The 20091-nt window shown below is 41.9% G+C and overlaps 1 protein-coding gene across 1 annotated transcript in view; it reads right to left on the bottom strand.

Annotated features, from left to right (window-relative positions):
* Positions 1-19438, bottom strand: part of LOC139744139 (alpha-N-acetyl-neuraminyl-2,3-beta-galactosyl-1,3-N-acetyl-galactosaminide alpha-2,6-sialyltransferase-like) — a 77231-nt gene extending 57793 nt beyond the window's left edge. Inside the window, exon 1 of the mRNA XM_071654593.1 lies at positions 19074-19438. The gene's annotated coding sequence lies outside the window, so the exon portion shown is untranslated. The remainder of the gene's footprint in view (positions 1-19073) is intronic.
* Positions 19439-20091: the final 653 nt, after the last annotated feature.

Below are 20091 nucleotides of genomic sequence, written 5' to 3'. Positions count from 1 at the left end.
CTATTACTGACATACATATTGTATCCGTCGATTGCAAAGGAATCTTCCGTAGTGGAAGTCAACCAGGTTTCGCTAAGTCCAATGATAGAGAGTGATTGGCTAGCATCGGATTCTAATAAAAATTTTAACTCATCAAAATGTTTATTCAGACTTCTTATGTTAAAATGCAAGAGAGAAAACGTGTCTTTAGAGAAATTAAAATACATATCTTTGAATTGATGAACTGTTATGTAATTACATAACGTGTTCAGATTTAAATCATTACTAAAATCATAAGGCAGTTCATTTACTGCTGAATTAAGATTATCGGCAACGAAGTTGTCATAAGGAGTTGCTTGTGTTACTGGTGCCTCATCAACTGAGTCAGATTCGGATGTTGTGAGCCTATACAATTAAAAAAAATCGTCATTTGGCACGGAATGAAAGGGTGCATTCGAGAGATTAGCCATAAAGAAAGAGGAAATTGTCTAAGATATGAACCTGCATAAACAGTAGCGCTGTAATGAAGGAATGCCAGGTTATTATGCAATGGGAGAATAGCCAGCAGACACGGCAGACGGAATGTGATGGAATAGTACCATTCTGAGAGGAATTAAAAGTTTATTAGATGAAAATCGGTTTTGGAATGGCTGAGACGTCCAAAAATAAAGTAAAACGAAGCGATCCTGATAAAGGTGGGTCCCACCTTTTATTAGGATTGCCCCGTTTTGGATATCTCAGCCATTTCAAAACCAATTTTCATCAAAATACTGTACGAGCTAAAATTTTCACGGTGGTTTTATTTTCGCGAATTTCGGGAATCACCTTTGAACCGCGAAAATAACAATGCGCGAAAGCAATGCAGGGAAATGAAAATCAAGCCATGCCATGTGCTGCAGGATTGCGCCAAAATTACAGTACCGTGCAGTACACTACTAGTACTCGTAGCTAGCTACGTATGTAGGTCTAGCACACAGCTATCATGAGCTGAGCCATATGGCCATGACGTAGCTAGCATTAATAAGTACAGTACTTCGAATGCGAACACACGGAAATACACTACCTTCGAGTCAATGCATGGAACTGTTTCGAACGCACACTCCTGTGTGGACATCGTCGTTGTGTATAGACCTCCTGGAAATCACTCTTTCTCAACATTTCTCGACGAGTTCTCACAGTTTCTTGATGAGACTATGTACAGACCATCACCTTTGGTGATCACGGGGGATCTGAACATCCACTTTGACAATACTTCAGCCCCAAATACGCTGAGGTTCAATGATCTCATCAGTGGCCATGGCATTTCCCAACTCGTCTCATCTCCTACCCATGATAAGGGTCATATTCTTGATGTCATCATGGTGCGAAACTCTGATAATGTTCTCTACTCCAGCCCCAAGGTCTTTTCCGGTATCTCAGACCATTCTGCAGTTTCCTGCTTGCTCAAGTTTGTAAAGCCTTCTCGTGTTATGTCTGAATTCACCTGCCGCAATATCAAGAAAATCAACAGGACAGCATTCGCCGAGGATATTGTCAGCTGCAAATTGATGTCTTCCCCAACTGACAGTGTGGACTGCGTTGTGGAAAATTACAACTCAGCGCTCAGCAGACTCCTCAATATACATGCTCCTGCAAAGACTCGAAAGATCAGGAAATGCACTGACTGTCCTTGGTACAACTCTGACATATTGCAGCGGCGAAGCGGAAACGTAGGAGACTCGAGCGCAAATGGCTTTCCAACGGTAAAAGTGAAATTGACAGGAAATTATTGTGCGCTCAGGAGAATGTGGTAAACTCCCTGCTGAAGAAGGCCAAGCGATTTTATTACGTGGGCCTCATCGAAGACTGTGGCGAAGATTCCAAACGGCTCTTCTCCGTTGCCAACCGCCTTCTCAATCGAAAGCAATCTTCACCATTACCGTCCCACACGGACAGTTCTGCAATGGCCGAGACTTTCATCGATTACTTTCGGAATAAGGTAGAGACTATCAGTAACAGTCTCTGTCCAGACGAATCGGCGCAGGAGCCCCTCACGACAGCTTCCCTTGAAACCCTGAAGCCCACTGATCCCGACGAGGTCCAAGCTCTTCTTCGCAGATTACCTCCCAAGTCATGTTCTTAAGATCCAGTCCCCACTGTATTGATAAAAGATTGTTCATCCATTTTCGCTCCTATTATTTCAATGATTGTGAACCTAAGTATTGATCAGTGTTACGTCCCCTCATGTTTGAAATCTCCATATATAACACCTCTTTTGAAAAAACCTTCCTTAGACCCAGATTCACTCCAAAATTACTGCCCCGTGTGTAACCTTCCATTTTTGTTTAAAATTTTGGAAAGGATTGTTTTCTCCAGACTTACAGATTATCTCTTGGTTAATAATTTATTCGATCCTTTTCAATCCGCATATCGTCCTTACCATAGCGTAGAAACCCTTCTCCTCAATGTGTCGAACTTCATCCTACAGGAAATGGATCGTGGAAATGTCACTGCTTTGATTTTACTTGATTTGTCCTCCGCCTTCGATACTGTTAATCATGCAATTTTGTTAAACACCCTCCAATCTCTTGGTGTAAAAGGTCAGGCATACGAATGGTTTATATCTTACCTTTCATGCCATTCACAGGCAGTGTGTGTCAACAGCTGTAAATCAAATGCTATGCCTCTCAAATGCGGTGTTCCACAGGGCTCTGTGGGCGGGCCCACCTTGTTTTCCATCTATCTTATTAGCCTGGGACACATATTGCGCCAGCACAAAATTAATTATCACATATACGCTGATGACATTCAATTGTATTTGTCTTTCAAACCTAACCAGGCCGATGCCTTACATGCTTTGAGTCAGCTTGAGAATGCAATGAACGATGTTTATTCATGGCTGAACTCACATTCTTTGAAATTGAATACGGATAAATCTGAGTTTTTAATGTTTGGTTCGAAGACACAATTAGGTAAACTTGACAATAATTTTATCTCCTTTTCCGGCATGTCAATTAGTGTGTCCCAAACCTGTCGCAACCTGGGTGTAATGCTAGATTGTAATATGACTATGTCTCATCAAGTTTCTAGCATTTGTAGATCTGTAAGATACCAACTTCGTAATATCGGCTTCATTAGAAAATATTTGAACCGCTCTTCTACCGAAAAATTAGTCCATGCCTTGATATCCTCTTGGCTCGATTTTGGAAACTCTGTCTTATTTAACTTACCACAAACTCAGCTCTCCATGCTACAGAGGCTTCAAAATGCGGCAGCACGCATCATCACACTATCCAAGAAGCACACTCACATCACCCCTATTTTGAGATCACTTCATTGGTTACCAGTCAAAGATTGCATTATTTTTAAGATTTTACTTTTGACTTTTCATTGCCTTCAGGGCGCTGCTCCTCAGTATAACATTGACTTACTCCATAATTACATCCCTGCTAGATCTTTACGCTCATCCAACTCCGGTTCTCTGATAATTCCAAGATTCACTACAATATGGGGCACACGTGCCTTTGGCCATGCTGCTCCCACCTTATGGAATAACTTACCTTCAGCCGTAAAAAATTATTCTTCATCAGACTCCTTTAAAAGCAGTCTAAAAACTCACTTGTTTAAAGCCTCAATTTGACTACTCATTATATGTACTTGATATTTGTATGTCCTTTATCTCCTTCACTTTCTCTTCCTTCCGCGCCTAGAGCACTCTGCAGAGTGGATTCGGCGGTATATAAATCATATCAATTATTATTATTACAATTATTATTTGTCGACTGTGCACGCACGTCGCACAGTACAGCTATAGCTGTTTAAAGTGCGTTCAGTCTACTCTTGCAGCTGCATTCTTGGTGTTCGCCTGTCGAATGGGGTTTTCTATAAAGATGTGGGCAATGAGTTATAGTTTCATACCCTGAATTTGTACTTAGATTGATTCACTATTTTTAAAGATATCACTGCGGAGGGTCCGTTGTAATTTTTTTTTTGACATACGGTACTTACACATACTTTTAGTTTAGACAACTATAGTTTTTTCGTGAGAGTTCAAGTAAGTTCAGTTAGACCCTCGCAACCGCGAAATTAACAACACGCGAAAATGTCCTCCAAGTAGAAATTCACGAAAATATCTGTACGCAAAAATTTCAGCTCGTACAGTGAACACCGAGTCCCTCTTGGAATTACATGCTCTTTCATATTTCATACAGTAAGAGGTTTCTCGTTATCTCTCAAAAAAAAATGTTAGAAACCTGAAGTTAGGTCTCAACCAAAACTATGCCATCCCTTTCATACGAAGAACCTTTTAGTGTCAGAAAGGAAAATTACAATATAATCTAGGGGGGATGGCGTGCTGCCAACTAGGTCCGCATGAACACTGTAAACAGCGGTCACAGAATAGTGCATTGCCTGGCCCAACCCAGGAGGCTGCATTCTGCCAACTAGGTCCGCATGAACGGAGTAAACAGCAGACACAGGATGGCGCACTGCCCGACCCAGTCCAGGAAACAGCGTACCTACAATCATGTCCGCATACACGCTATAATCTGTGTGCACTAACCACCATGTCTCATTGTACCTCACGAAGCTCTGTAGTAGCAAGCGAAACATCACACACCTTAAATGATTTTCTTCGCAAGACAAACAACTGCACCCCATCGTCTTAATAATTAGGTGATCCAAGTATCCTCTCGGATCACCTATTGTTTCTGTACGGATTCTTTCTTTATTTCTTTCTCCGCAAAAGTTGTGCAGAGGTTAGCTCAGAAAGTGCATTGCCTATCATTGCCAAACTTATACCATCGTGTCCCAAAGATGACAGATCTAGTAAAATCATTGTGATCAGTTGACCGTGACGTCACTATGACATCATTATATGAAAACACATTTTTATTCATATCTCATTAATGGAATGGAATTTTTCAATGAAATTTATGTCACATATAGTGCAAGTGAAGCTAATTCTACTTATGTTCTCAAAATTTATCTATACCCTTAAAATGTGCGCGAACGCCTGCGTTGAAATATTTGTATGCTCCAATCGAGCTCAAAATTTTTTGCACACGTTTCAGACCATTTGGAGCATTCTTTGAAAAATTGAAAAAATTGGACGGACGCGTATGCGCTCGCGCATATACGCACGCACGCATATACGCACGCACAACTCATATGCAATAAAAATTTCCTGTTTTTTCACTTTGATCGGATGTCTAAAATGTCAAGGAATATTTCTACCAAGTTTCAAGTCAATCCGACTCAATATGATGTCATACGGGCCCGTCAAAGTTGAAATTCCGCGCGAGCGTCAATGGCGATATACATTGCAACTATGCCAAAAAACCGCCCATTTTAAATCTGATCAGGATGGACGGTGACGCCCCATTTTCTTTACATATTCTGAAAGCTGATGAGTTGTACATATCATTTCATGGGTTGGCGATGCTGGAAAAATGATTACAAGATATCAAATCTCTTAATAAAATAAAAAAAGTAAATTTTCAAAATGACGTCATCAAATTTCAAGTTTGCTCGAGCGTATCTCATTTATCCTTTATTAATTTTCACCCAGATTTCAGTATGTTGTAGCTTATTAAATGCTCTTTCATTAATGTCACAAGGAAAAGTAGAAATTACGCGGGGCGTAATATATGTCCCCGCCGGAAGTAGCATTTAGTAGCAAAATGTACAATATAGGTAAAAAATCAAGGTCAAAGGTCAAAGAAGTCAAAGGTCAAATTCTGTGTAGAAGTTTTGAAGCCCTCACCTAGTGCCATCACATAAAGCAAACGGAATCGAAATCGGGTTAGAAATGGCGAAGGAGGAGCATTTTGTAGCCAATGTACAATATAGGTCAAAAATCAAGGTCAAAGGTCAAAATTCTGTGTGGAAGTTTTGAGCCCTCACCTAGTGCCATCACATAAAGCAAACGGAAGTGAAATCGGGTTAGAAATGGCGAAGGAGTAGCATTTTGTAGCAAAATGTACAATACAGACCATCAAGGTCAAAGGTCAAAGAAGTCAAAGGTCAAAATTCTGTGAAGAAGTTTTGAAGCCCTCACCTAGTGCCATCACATCAAGCAAACGGAATCGAAATCGGGTTAGAAATGGCGAAGGAATAGCATTTTGTAGCCAATGTACAATATAGGTCAAAAATCAAGGTCAAAGGTCAAAGAAGTCAAAGGTCAAAATTCTGTGTAGAAGTTTTGAAGCCCTCACCTAGTGCCATCACATAAAGCAAACGGAATCGAAATCGGGTTAGAAATGGCGAAGGAGTAGCATTTTGTAGCCAATATACAATATAGGTCAAAAATCAAGGTCAAAGGTCAAAGAAGTCAAAGGTCAAAATTCTGTGTGGAAGTTTTGAAGCCCTCACCTAGTGCCATCACATAAAGCAAACGGAATCGAAATCGGGTTAGAAATGGCGAAGGAGTAGCATTTTGTAGCCAATGTACAATATAGGTCAAAAATCAAGGTCAAAGGTCAAAGAAGTCAAAGGTCAAAATTCTGTGTAGAAGTTTTGAAGCCCTCACCTAGTGCCATCACATAAAGCAAACGGAATCGAAATCGGGTTAGAAATGGCGAAGGAGTAGCATTTTGTAGCCAATGTACAATATAGGTCAAAAATCAAGGTCAAAGGTCAAAGAAGTCAAAGGTCAAATTCTGTGTGGAAGTTTTGAAGCCCTCACCTAGTGTCATCACATAAAGCAAACGGAATTGAAATCGGGTTAGAAATGGCGAAGGAGTAGCATTTTGAAGCAAAATGTACAATAGAGGCCAAAGGTCAAGGTCAAAGGTCACAACTGAAATTCTGTGTAGCAGTTTCAAAGCTCCCATGTAGTGCTATCATATAAAGCAAACAGAATCAAAATTGGCTCATAAATGACAGAGAAGTAGCAAATTGAACATTTTGATCACACACGGACGCACAGACGGACGGACAGACACACGGACACACACACGTACGGAACCCGTTTCATAGTCCCCTGCTCGAACTCGTTTGGCGGGGACAATAACAACATTTTGATTGGATGACGGCATTACCTCGTAAAAATGGATTGACAGTAATCTTGTCAAATTTGACCAGTTTACGTGTTATCTCTATGGGAGTGCAGTTTTTCTGGAAATGAAAATTGACATTACTGTCCTTTTCGAGCACTAGCTCACTTATGCTTTGGTGAATTTCTCCCAGATTTTAATATGTTGTAGTTAAGACTTTGGGCTATCGTAAATGTGCCCTTCATTTTTTCATATGGCGTCAGGATCACGTCCAAAAACTTGGTTGAAATTAAAGCTTATGTTCGATGTACATTGTATTTTCATATTCCTTTCGTTTTGAAACTTTCTTTGCAATAAGTCAAGAAAAACAGCCTCTATCACCCCCATATTTTGCACATGTTTAGTTCATGTCACATACTCTATTTCATGAAATAACAACTACTTGATCGGACACCATCTTGGGTATGTAAATTAGGGTCAAAGGTCATAAATGTTTCATTCTGTATCTTCGTGAATACCTGTCCTATCTTTCCCATATTTTGCACACGCAAAGACCATGCTCCAAGAATCATTTAAAAAAATAATCACTTTTTGCTCAGATGCCATCTTGTCTGTGCAAAGTGGGGGTCAAAGGTCATATGTACTTCTTTTTGTATCTTTGTTATGACGTGTTATCTCTATGGGACGGAATTTTTCTAGATGTGAAAATTGACATGATTGTCTTTATCGAGCACTAGCTCACTTAACCTTCCGTGAATTTCTCCCAGATTTTAATATGTTGTAGCTGAGACTTTGCGCTATTGTTCGATGCCTGTATTAAGATCAGGACTCAAATCATTGATTTTCAAAAAGATCAGATCACCTAATTTGTCAGTGTTGACAAATTCCAAGTCTAGTTATAAAGTAGGACCTCGATTATCCGGCCTTGTTGGGACTAGCAGGCATCGGGATAATCGATTTGGCCAGATCAGAGAGATATGCTCAAATACAGCAATTTCTAGCGTATCATGGTAGGGGTTTTCTTACAGTACATTGTATGTTTAAATATTACCAATTCACTAGTAATGTGTATCATGATTATCTACTGTCATTGTCATGTTTCACACTTCATAAATTGATACAGAAATAAAATGCAATGTAAGTAAAATTTCCCTTCATGTATTGTTTGTTTGATTGATACTGACCGACAATGAGATCGATATTTCGACTTGTTGAATACTGCCGCTGCATTGTTCTGCGATCACTGCTATGCACTCAGTACCAGTGACAAGCGAGGCACCAGTCACTGACATCGAGTCATGAACTGTTCTGCTGCAATCCTTATCATCTGATTGGTTGTTTGACATTAATCATTCTGGCCATTTCACTATGACGTCATCATCCATGCAATTGTGTTTCCATTTACCGTGCAATTTTGGATCCATAAGATTTGCTCCATTCCACCCTCACCGAGAGCCCGGCACACTACGCGTGTAAAACGGTTGCGTTTGCAGTGTGTGTATCATGCGACAGCGCGCTATCGTAAAGCACTCAGTGAGCACTCTCTCGATCTCAGATTTTCTCTTGCTTGTAAAGATGATAAAACATCAAATGACAAGGATCTATTTTAGCTGTCATATAAAACAAATAATAAATGTTTTTCATTTGTGCAATGGACAGAATATTTCATTCCGTGAAAGATGAAATGTTTGATCCATCTTTCACCGTCATGAAATATTCTGTGCACTGCACTCATAAACATTCATTATTTGTATAATGTCCCATCAAGTATTGGCACAATAATGGTTGAATGCATGATTGTGTACTGAAAATACATGAAAACATTATAAAACTAGAAAAGTCGCCATAGCGACTGATGCCTCCGCCATAATGCATGATTCTCCCAATAGTTGTATAGTACAATGTCTTCACAATGTGTGATGACAGTTTCACATAACTGGCAAAATATTGATATGACAGGTTTGTCAGAAATGTCTTGAATGTTCACTTTCCTCAAACTGGATTTCCTATAATTGTCTAAGAGTGCAGGTACAAATATTTTGGGAATTGAGGATTTTTACTTGACTTCTGACCGCCCTGTTATAAGTTTATGCATTAAGTAATTTTCAAGGTATGAAGAAAGAGTGTAATTACAGTACAAAATATATATTTTTAATTCAAACCTGACCTTTGACCCTTAACCTTTGATCTTTGAACTTCTGGCTGGAAATTTCCCAGAGAATCTCCATTAGGTAATACATGTACATTGTATGAAGCTTTAAAACTAATAATGCAAGCATTGCATACTAGTATATGAGGGAAACAGTAAAATTTTGAGGAGTTGACCTTGACCTTTGACCCCTGACTAATGACCCATGACCCCGAAATTCCCTAGATAATCCCTGCCAGTCAGTATTTGCATATGTACCAAGTTCCATGAAGATACATTGAACCATTTGCGAGAAAAGTGAAATTGCAACATTTTCACCTAACCTTTGACCTTATGACATGAAACTCTCTCTGGAGAATCTTTACGCAGTAGTACATGTCTACACTAAGTTTCAATAAAATACCTTTGGGAATTGCATAGATATGGGGGAAATAGCAACAATTTTAGCATTTGACCTTGACTTTTGACCTTTGACCTCTTGCCAATGTCACTAAAATCTCAACTAATTGCCCCATCAAACATCATCCTTGGACCAAGTTTGGTGAAAGCTGCTTCATCTAGTGTTGAGTTAATCACGTAAACAGATAAATTTTTGGATTTGACCTTGATCTTTGACCTTTGATCTCTTGTCCGATTTTACTAAAAACTAATCATGTAATTGTCCCATCATACATCATCCTCGGACAAGGTTTGGTGAAATTTGCTCGATCCAGTCTTGAGTTATCGCATAAACGGATACAATTTCATGATTTGACCTTGACTTTTGACCTTTGGCCGATTTCACCCAAACTCTAATCAAGTAATTGCCTCATCATACTTTATACTTGGACCAAGTTTGGTAAAATTCCAGTCAATATTTCTCAAGTTATCGCGTAAACGAATGAAAACGGACGGACGTACAGATGTACGGACGGACAGACGGACAACCCGGAAACATAATGCCTCCCGCACCACTTCGTGGTGGAGGCATAACTAGAAATGTCGCTATGGCAATGAAGGATGCCTCCGCCAATATGCATGGTTCTCCCAATAGGTCTATAGTCAACGGCGTAAATCCGTACTGAGGAGTGGGGGGGGGGGTGGGGGATGGTCGGCAATAGTCACCATCACCACGATTACAAGCCCATAACTGGACCAGCGCAGCCTTTTGGGGGGAGGGGGGTGGACAGAAGCTTGGTGGGGGGTTGCTTCCCCCCCCCCCCCCGTCCACCCACACACACACACAGACACACACACTTTAAAGGGAACAGATGTTTGCATCCCCCACTCTTTTGCATGAAATCTAAAGTGGGAGGGAAGTGGCAGCAAAAATATGAAGACCTTTTTGTTCTTGTTTTTGTTTGTTTTTTTATTGCTTGTCAGCCGACGTTCGGCGGAAAATCAGACCTTAAAGGTAGTAAGACTATTTTGTTGCTCTTTCTCTTGTATCTCAATTTTCTTTTGCATTTTTCAATTTTCTTGATTTAAGTCAATAAAGCCATCATCTCCAGGGGCATAGTTCCGTTTTAATGATGGTGGGTGGGGGAGGGACTTATAGTTGGAATATATCTGTGCAAGGGAGCGGAGCGACTGAGCTGGGGGAGGGTGTGGGAAGGATTTTGCATTTTCAGTATTGAAATTCAACGATCTGGTGCACACTTTTGGTGAAATTTTGGATTGTTTTCCTATCAAAAAAACAAGTAAGACAAAGAAATATTCAGATAATTGAATGACTAAAGGCAGTGTCACACCTTTCCGGGCAAGCCTTGCGTGCGACTTGCAAAGAAGAATTTTTACTACGCGGAGGTCCCCAGAATGAGCCGCACATGACAGTCCCTAGCAAGTATCTCACCCGTAGTCACCCGGAGGTGTGCACGGAAATCTTTTACCCGCAACCATGTTTAGGCCCTGTCACACCTTTCCGGGCAAGCTATGCAGGCTTGTTGCGTGTCGGGATTTTCCAGTATACCAGAAATTTCGGAGGGCGAACAATGATTTGGGCGAGTCAGTGCATGTGTTTTACTTGCGGAAGCGTTCCAATTAAATTCTACTTGCGGGTATACTGCGTGACCTTTGTACCAGTCGCGTGGGGGCTGACAACTCAGTGAAGAAATTCCTCTGAAGGAATTCTTCTGAAGGAATTCTTCTGAAGGAAGAAGCCCCATGGAATGGTCATTATCTTGGACCCCGTTTACAGTGCGGGGCCTGGGCTCAATATTTGTCGTAGTGGCGCTCTGCTTGTAAACAAACGCAATTTGGTATTGTCTGGTTTTCAGACCCTTTGCCAAATGAATTCCGTGACGACGAAGTTGCCGTTCGGGCAAAGCCTTTGCCGAAGGAAAAAATCTTTGCAGGACAAAACCACCCTAAACTATACTAGTTTTCGATGTTGAGGGGGTTAATATCCTGAATAGCGAAAGATACAGGCAGAGGGTTTGGAAGCCAGACTAAAATTGGCCGCGCAATTGGCCGCGCATTTGGCCCAGTTTGCGTTTATACCAAGAAAAGGCCGGGCTCGGCCGTGGCTCGGCCGTGGCCGAGACCACCTCCAGAGCGAGGCCAAATGCGAGGCCAATTTTGGCCTCGCATTTGGCCTTTTGTGCGTTTACTGAAATGAAGGTGGGCTAGGCCGCGGCCGAGCCTCGCACTGTAAACGGGGTCTTGGCTGCATAAGGGGACTGCGAAGTACCTGCGTGGGAGTTGCCTGCGAAGTGCTGCCGCTAAGGGCCTCCTACTGGCGTTCTGCGTGGACCTCTCCGGGCATCCCCGCGACTCACCCGGAAAAAGTTTTGGTCATGCTCAAAACTTGGCTGCGGTTAAATCGGGACTTGCGTGAGCACCTCCGGGCAACTACAGGCGAGATACGAGCTAGGTACTGTCAGGTGCGGACCAACTGGGGAGAGCTCCGGGTAGCAAATTTAGTTCCCCGCAAGTCAGGCCGTAAAACTTCCCCAGATACGGTATGACAAGGCCTTGAGCATGCTCAAAACTTGTTGCGAATGAGTCGTGGGGGTTCGCTCGCAGAGGTACACGCAGAACACCACTAGGAGACCCTTACCAGCAGCATCTCGCAGGCAACTCCAACGCAGGTACTTCTCAGTACCCATAAGTCGCTCGTAACAGAAAACGGATTGGTTTCAAAGCTCTCACTCAGGTCACACGGAACGCATGCAAGTAGAAGCTAAGTAGCACGCATCTAGTAGGTAATAAACAAGTGCGAAAATTGCAAACATTCTTGTTCGCCCGCGGAAAATCTTCTACATGCTGGAAACTACCCCCTCGCCACAAGCCCGCGTAGCTTGCCCGGAAAGGTGTGACACGGCCTTTAACCGTGGTATCTCAGCTCTTGCTCCGCCTGTGCGGCATCACTGTGTAGGCCTACTAAATAGTGTGCCTTATAACTAGTGCAGCCAGGATTTGATCGGGGGGGAGGGGGGAGGATGAGAACTTTTTGCATTTTGGTGTTGTAAATGGTGCAGTTTGATGCATTTTTTTGTGTGTTTTATCGACTTGAACAGTCCCACATGTTTAAGGTAGCAGTACATTTTGCTGTCAGATTATTATTGAACAATTTTGCCTATAAAATTGTATTTTTGTAATTCAATTCAATTTAAAGGGGGATTCCCCCTGCAATGGTGAGAACTTTTCATTTTGATGTTGTACATGGTGCAATTTGATTGGGGGGGGGGGGGGAGGGGAGGGCATGTGGGAGGGGAGGATGTGGAAGGGGGGTCCCACGGTGAGAACTTTTTGCATGTTTGCGTGTTTTATTGACAGTCCATCTTGTTTAAGGTAGCAGTATATTTTGATGTAGATTACATTGAAGAATTTGCCTATAAAATGGTATCACGTAAATAAACTTATTGTATTAATTCTTACAATGAATATCATGAATGCTGTCTGTTAACCCTAAAAGGGCCGGGCGGGGGGGGGGGGGGGGGGGGGTTCCCCTCGCCCCCCGCATGCATGAGACCCACGTCATAATCTACAAGATGTGTCATAGGATTTTTTTAAACAATCAATTTCTAATTTCAATTAATTGATTATGCAAATTAAGCTCAAGATCATATTTTAGCCTAATTAAAAGCATTGAGAGTCTAATTTTTGATCTGTAAATCTGTTTTAGCATATTCAACAATTGTACATCACAAAAACTTCCAAAACTCATTTCAATTCTTATGTATTTTTTGTTTTCAGAATTTCTTGTATTTCATTGTTTTGCAACTTTTGTTGTTTTTTTTTTGTAAATTGTCACTGACCACTTTTCTACCATAACTAGCATAAAATTAATCAATGAAAGTGATTAATTGTAAAAATAATCAGGTTTTATGACTTTCATGACAGAGCACGGTTTTCCATAGGAAATGTACACAAAATCACAGAATTGTGCCCATTTTGGGGCGACATTTCGTTACAAAAAAGGGCATGGCTTTGCAAAAGTATGCGCGGACGTTGCAACTTTGGCCTCAAAAGTTGCGCGAGACTTGAACAAACAAAGTCAAGAAGCCTCGCGACGAGGCCTTCTCGCGTTACAGAATTACAGCGCGAAACGTCGAGGGGGGCGGAATCCGCCCCCCTGGCCCTTTTAGGGTTAAGCAATCAATTAGAAAAAGCAAGCACACGAGGGTGTAGATAAGGGGCATTTCTCCTCTCACAAGAAGGCGATTTTGCATTTTCAGACCTGAAATTCAGCAATCTGGTGCAAACTTTTGGTGCAATACAGTAAACCTCGCATGAGTCGAAGCTCTCGGGACTGACAAAAATGCGTCGACTTAAGTGAACTTCGACTCTCGCGAGAGTCGATTTTTTTTCGACTCACAGTTATGTACATGTATTATAGTACATTTGCATGCATGTGTGTGTGTGTGTGTGTGTGTGTGTGCGTGCATGTGTGTGTTTGCATTCAAATTTGTCTGTTCTTGAAAATAATGTTCTTATTTTGTTCCAAATTGAACATGGAATTTGTATCAATACTAGTAGTTAAACGTAGTTCTGAGAATGTCTGCGCTAATGTGGCAATGTGCATGTGCTACTGGTGCAATAGGTAGCCATCTCTGTCAACCTACCCTGAGACAAACACTCTCCCAGGCCCATCCCACCTCCACTGAACAAAACTACAGTCAGCCGGGCACGGACAAACAAGCTCCGCCCACTTGGCCTGTCACTAAAATATTATAGCAGCGACTGGTTGACCAAGGAGTTCTGGCTTGACATGGATAAAGTATGGATGTGCTGTGTGTATGGATAAAGTATGGATCGATGTGCTGTGTGTATACATGTATACATGTGTATGTATTCGACATGCGTGCGGAGCGGTACGGTGAGTGTGCATGCTTACCTGCAGCAGGTCAGGGACGGCGTTCTGCGACATGCCGATTTTTTTTTTTTTGTGCTCCTCTAAATGTAATGAGAATGCCAGAAAAATCTTCTTCGGCTCAAGTGATGTAAACTACGTGTATTTTGTACAAAAGGGACTGGATGTTTTACTTCCACACAGCCGAAATTCAACTCTCGTACTTCGGCTTATCCAAATATTTATTAGAGAAAATACATAGGGAAAAATTGGGACTTTTTATTTCGCTTCGAGTTAAGTGATTTTCGACTCACTCGACGTCGACTTATCCGAGGTTTACTGTACTTAGATTTTCATCCAGCGCCCCTCCCCCAAATAAGAATAATGGAAACAAATAGGGCTTTTTTTTTTCAGAGAAAAGTTAAATTAACGAAATTTAGCTCTTATTCTGAGTGTGCATCATCTGTGTGTATGTACATAGTCTAGTGAGGTAGAGCTTTGGGGGAGGGTGTGGGAGGGGGATTCTCCCTCCCACTCGACGGAGCTTTTGCGTAAAATTGAAATAACGCGATCTGACGCACACTTTTTGTGGAAAATTCGGAAATAGCCATTCCCTAAAGTGTACTAAGTCTATAGAGGGGACTGAGCAAAGGGAGGGTGGTAAGATACCTCTCCCATATTCGAGGGAGCTCTTTTTTTAGTTTTAGAACTGAAATTCAAGAACATGGTGCACACTTTTGTTGGAATATCTGGAAATTGGTCAATCAGAGAAGGTGAAAGGGGATAAACCCAATTCCCCCCTCCTACACGAGGGAGATTATTCTGATTGGTGCACACATTTTGTGGCATATTTGGAAAACTGTGGATGTTCAAAGTGTAGCCACAGTCTAATGCATGGGGGTGGGGGGGGGGGGGAGGAGGCGGCGGGCAAGCAGGGAGAAGGCATGGACGAGTGTTATCACCACCCTTCCCGGAATTACGAGGGAGCTTTTACCTTTTTAAAGTTGAAATTGAGATATCTCGTATACGCATATTTGATGGAATATTTGGAAAATGGAAAAAAAAAAACTATCTGGGGGAACCTGGGGTGGCATTCTGAGGTCGTAATTAAGTCTGTAATTAACTTCGTAATTAAGGTATGATTAAGTCCCCTATAATTATCTTAGGTTCCTCCCATCTAATTGTTATTCCATCCAATCAGACGCGTTGTTAGAAGCCAAAATGATGATCACACGCGCAAATATGCCCCCAATGCGCGCATCTCCACACACCCCCTGTAATTACAATGCAGGAGCTACGTGCGCACACTCCGGTCTTTGATTACAACCCTTCACCTACACACGAAAAGAGCTCATATAAACTGACAAAATTTCCCAAAGATCGCCTATATTTCTTTTTTCCTCTGAATTCTATGGATACTATGACAACAAGACACAACTGCTCCTCGGTTACCGAAGACGGTAAGCACCGTTGTGGCCAAGAAAAAAACTCTGTAATGTGTGATGTCGGAGTAATTTATGACACTCTTTGGTATCATTAAGTTTTCCATTAACTTTCATACTTAATTACACGCTTAGAATACCGATTTGTAATTAACTCTGTGATTAAGTCCTCTCAGAGGTGTACACACATTGATAAACGCAAGCGCGTAAGACTTTCCCGCCAAAACGCTTGTTGTCATGGCAGTTAATAAACCCCCTATAGCTCTCAGAATACCGATTCGCTAATTAAGTGCTAATCAGATACTTAATAAGCCCTCAGAATACGGCCCCTGAGCGAGGAAAGGGTTGATTAAAAGGGGATATTCCCCTTGTACATGAGAGAACTTTCGAGTTTTCAGAATATAAGTGATAAGTCTTGTGCATTCAGAATTATTTGGATTTTTTTTTGTAAATCTGAAAAGTGTACTAAGGCTATATAGGGAAAGGGGTACAAAGGGGGAGGGTTTGGGAGGGGGTATCCCCCTCCCAAGCACGAGAGATTTTGCATTTTTTGGATTGAAATTCAACGATCTGGTGCACACTTTGAGTGAAATATTGAAAAAAAATTATGATTTTGCTTGATGAAAGGTTGAAAGGGAGACCCGCTTCATGTACCATGCATACAGTATGCACCCAATTTTTTTTTCCGCCTTCCAAATCAGGGATGCCAAATTCAAAAATTTTTTATGAGTGAGATTTTCATGACTGGCCATCTCGGCGAGCGAATGTGCGCGCAAGGGAGGGTGTGGGAGGTGTCCCCCCACAACACACCATCATGGCCCCCTACGGTTGGGACCTTTTTCAATTTTTAGCTCTTAATGTAGACAGAAAGATCCATCTGTCCGGAGGACTCTTTTATACTTTGCCATTAACGCTGTATACAGAGGGGATCCGTGAAGCCAGACGCAGTCTCCGCGGAACATTCCCCGACGGACAGATACAGACCGATCTTTTGGTCAACTCTTAATGGTGCGATCAGGTGCATACTTAAGTGACTATTTGTTACTTATTTTGAAAGACAAAAGGAAAATATACCTTCAATTGTAACTATCACTTTAATCCTTTGAGCTATGCTCCTATTATGGGCCCAAAACTGCAGACTTTGCCCGATGCGTGAGAAAAATGGGTGTCGTGCGTGAGATCGTGAGACGACCCCTAAATGCTCGAGTCTCACTCAGAATGCATGAGACTTGGTAGCTTAAATTGTATAAAGAAAGAATAAAGAAAATTCAACATATTTACACTTTTCTCTCATAACAAAACAGCACTTGACTTCTCTCTTTCAGAAGGCAGGGGGAATAACATTACCCTTATCATATGTCATGTACCAAGTCGAAGAAATGTGCACTTTATTCAAAAAGTGAAGTTTTGTGAAATTCTCTTTTTATTTTCTGATATCGCTGTACGCATATGACATCATACACTAGTCTTCTTATCCAGTAGTGACGGCGCTAATACTTTAAAAATTTGTAACTTTTGAAAGGATTGTCCGATTTTCCCCAAGTCCTACTACTACTACTATTGTCACATTCACTCAATCCACAGGTACCGGTATATGAAGGTGGACTCGTCCTTTAAATCACGGCTCCCATTGCCAATTGGCAATGGTAAGACCTGGAACTTGAAGTCCGACTGCTGCTACCCAGTATCTTCGCTTCAGTAATTGGTAAAAGTAAAAGTAAAGGTAGCAGGTTAGATGGATGGTTGTATCTGTCTCTTCAAGGAGGGCTTCTTATCAGACGTTTGGACAGGACATGTATGGTCACATTTCCCAACATCGCATAAGAAGCCCACCGGCACTGTGAAGAGACAGATACCATCGCGATCGGTCCAAGGTAACCACAGAGCTACCAAGTCTCACGCATTCTGCATGAGACTCAAGCATTTAGGGTCCGTCTCACGATCTCACGCATGGCGCCCATTAACATTATTCTCACGCACCGGGCGATGTCTGCAACTTGGGCCTATATAATGTCTAATGAGCATGATAGCTCAAAGGATTAAAGTGATAGTTGCAATTGAAGGTGTATATTTCCCTTTTGTCTTTCAAAATAAGTGAAAAATAATTCCTATAGTCACTTATAAGTATGCACCTGATCGCACCATTAAGAGCTAAAAATTGAAAAAGCTCCCTAACGGGGCCGTGGGGGGGGGGGGGTGGGGAAACCCTTCTCACACCCTCGTTCGCGCGCACATTCGCGCGCTGAGATGCCGAGTCATGAAAATCTCACTCATAAAAATTTTTTGAACTTGGCATCCCTGTATCAAACCAGTTAATAAACCATCGAAACGGCATCGGCATCAACTTGAGGGTTAGGCTACATAATTAACTAGAACGTCTAGACAACTAGAACTAACATAGTTAGAGCCTATATCGACAATAATGGTTACATGGATGGTCCCGGTCGTGTGATGCCATGGTCCATGGATCATAATGGATGGTTATATACGTTCTTAGAGGATTACATTACTCATCAGTGCATCTGCCCTTCTCTTTCAACCTGCAGATACCGTGTTCATTGTTGGCTATAGCACCTGAAGGTACGCAGCTCTGAAACAAAGAGACAGAGTTCTTATTTATGAACACGGTATCGTTTCTCGATTTGAACTATCCTCCCAAGCAGTGTTGTTGTGTTCCTGCGTTATAGTTGTGCTTACCAGCAGTTTTGGATTCTGAACATTGTTCTAACTTTGGTTTGTTTTTGCGTTCCTACGTTCAGCGTTGTTATTACGGATTTTACTCTTTTGCCTACGGAACTTTATGGACCTACATTTGTATTCCCAGCGTTATTATTACCACACCGCGGTATTACTGGATCAGTCTTTGTCACGTTTTGGACTCTTGACATTTTCTTCACGCCAAAGACTTGGGGGGAGATAGAGGATTACATTACTCATCAGTGCATCTGCCCTTCTCTTTCAACCTGCAGATACCGTGTTCATTGTTGGCTATAGCACCTGAAGGTACGCAGCTCTGAAACAAAGAGACAGAGTTCTTATTTAGTTCTAACGTTAGATAAATGTCTAGTCCTAAGGTAATGTTATAATAAAAATTCGTTGTAGGGCCTAACGTTACTTGTAGTTAGAATTTAGATAGGCCTATTTTCTAACAATTAACATGGTTACAGGTCTAACGCGAACGTAGACTAACGTTAGAGTGTTACTGTTGATAGAACTTCAAACAATCTATCGTATTACTATTGGTTATATAAATTTACCTTCAGTCACTGTTTAACGGTTACTTGTGAATGTAACAGGGTTAGAACGGCTTTGTCTGTCTTGGTGGCCTTGCCCAGCGCCGCCTTGGATCGGAGAAATGTTGTCCGCCGGATGAGCACATATACTATAGGGCCGGGCAAGAGCAGGATGCAACACACGTATTCAGTATTTCGCTAATTCGTGATTGAAGTCTATTACAGTATTCTCAATAAGTACGATACATACACAGCAAGCATAGCCAGAGCTATGGTACGAGAGACGCGTTTCTTTCGCCGTGTCGCATAATGCGTGCTCAGCGATCGTTGACGTACAGACGTTGACCTACGCGGTACAACAACAGGGCGATCGCGATGATTTGCATGGATACACAACGCAAACTTTCACTGCACCAAGCAACTGGGTACATGTAGTGTGTGGTTGGGGTCATGCTGACTACTATACGCCTTCCTGCCTTGTATGATGTATTGGACTTCCTAGGCTGCTGATAGGGGGCAAGCGCTGAACTTTTCTTCGTATCAACAAATGTCCCATAATGATCCCCATCCGAAGAGAATCTCTGTTAGTAGTGGTTAGTGAGTCTGCATCTATTCAAATAAGTCAGGGATGCCAAGTTCAAAAAAAAATTTATGAGCGAGATTTTCATGACTCGGCATCTCGGCATGCGAATGTGCGTGCGAGCGAGGGTACGTGTGGGAGGGGGTTTTAGTACCCCCTGGCCCTGTGGCCTCCCAGGTACGGTAGGGAGCTTTTTCAATTTTTGGCGATTATTTTAAATTGAAAGACAAAAGGGAAATATACCTTCAATTGCAACTATCACTTTAATCTTTTGAGCTATGCTCATTATTATAGGCCCAGGCCGGCCCATACCCAGTGATTGCGACGCCCGAAAAAAAAAAAAACAAAACAAAACAAAACAAAACAAACGGTTCGGGACTTCGGGCGTCTCACATCACTGGGTATGCGCCCTTACTCAGCTTGCTGCGACTCGGAAAAAATGAAGACGAAATAAAAACGTCC

Source organism: Diadema antillarum, unplaced genomic scaffold, assembly GCF_040938485.1.
Source record: "Diadema antillarum isolate AM-2024a unplaced genomic scaffold, OU_Dant_1.0 seq00001139_RagTag, whole genome shotgun sequence".
NCBI classification, from domain to species: Eukaryota; Metazoa; Echinodermata; class Echinoidea; order Diadematoida; family Diadematidae; genus Diadema; species Diadema antillarum.
The sequence above is the reverse complement of the archived record's forward strand: the minus strand, read 5'-3'. Positions and strand labels throughout refer to the sequence as shown.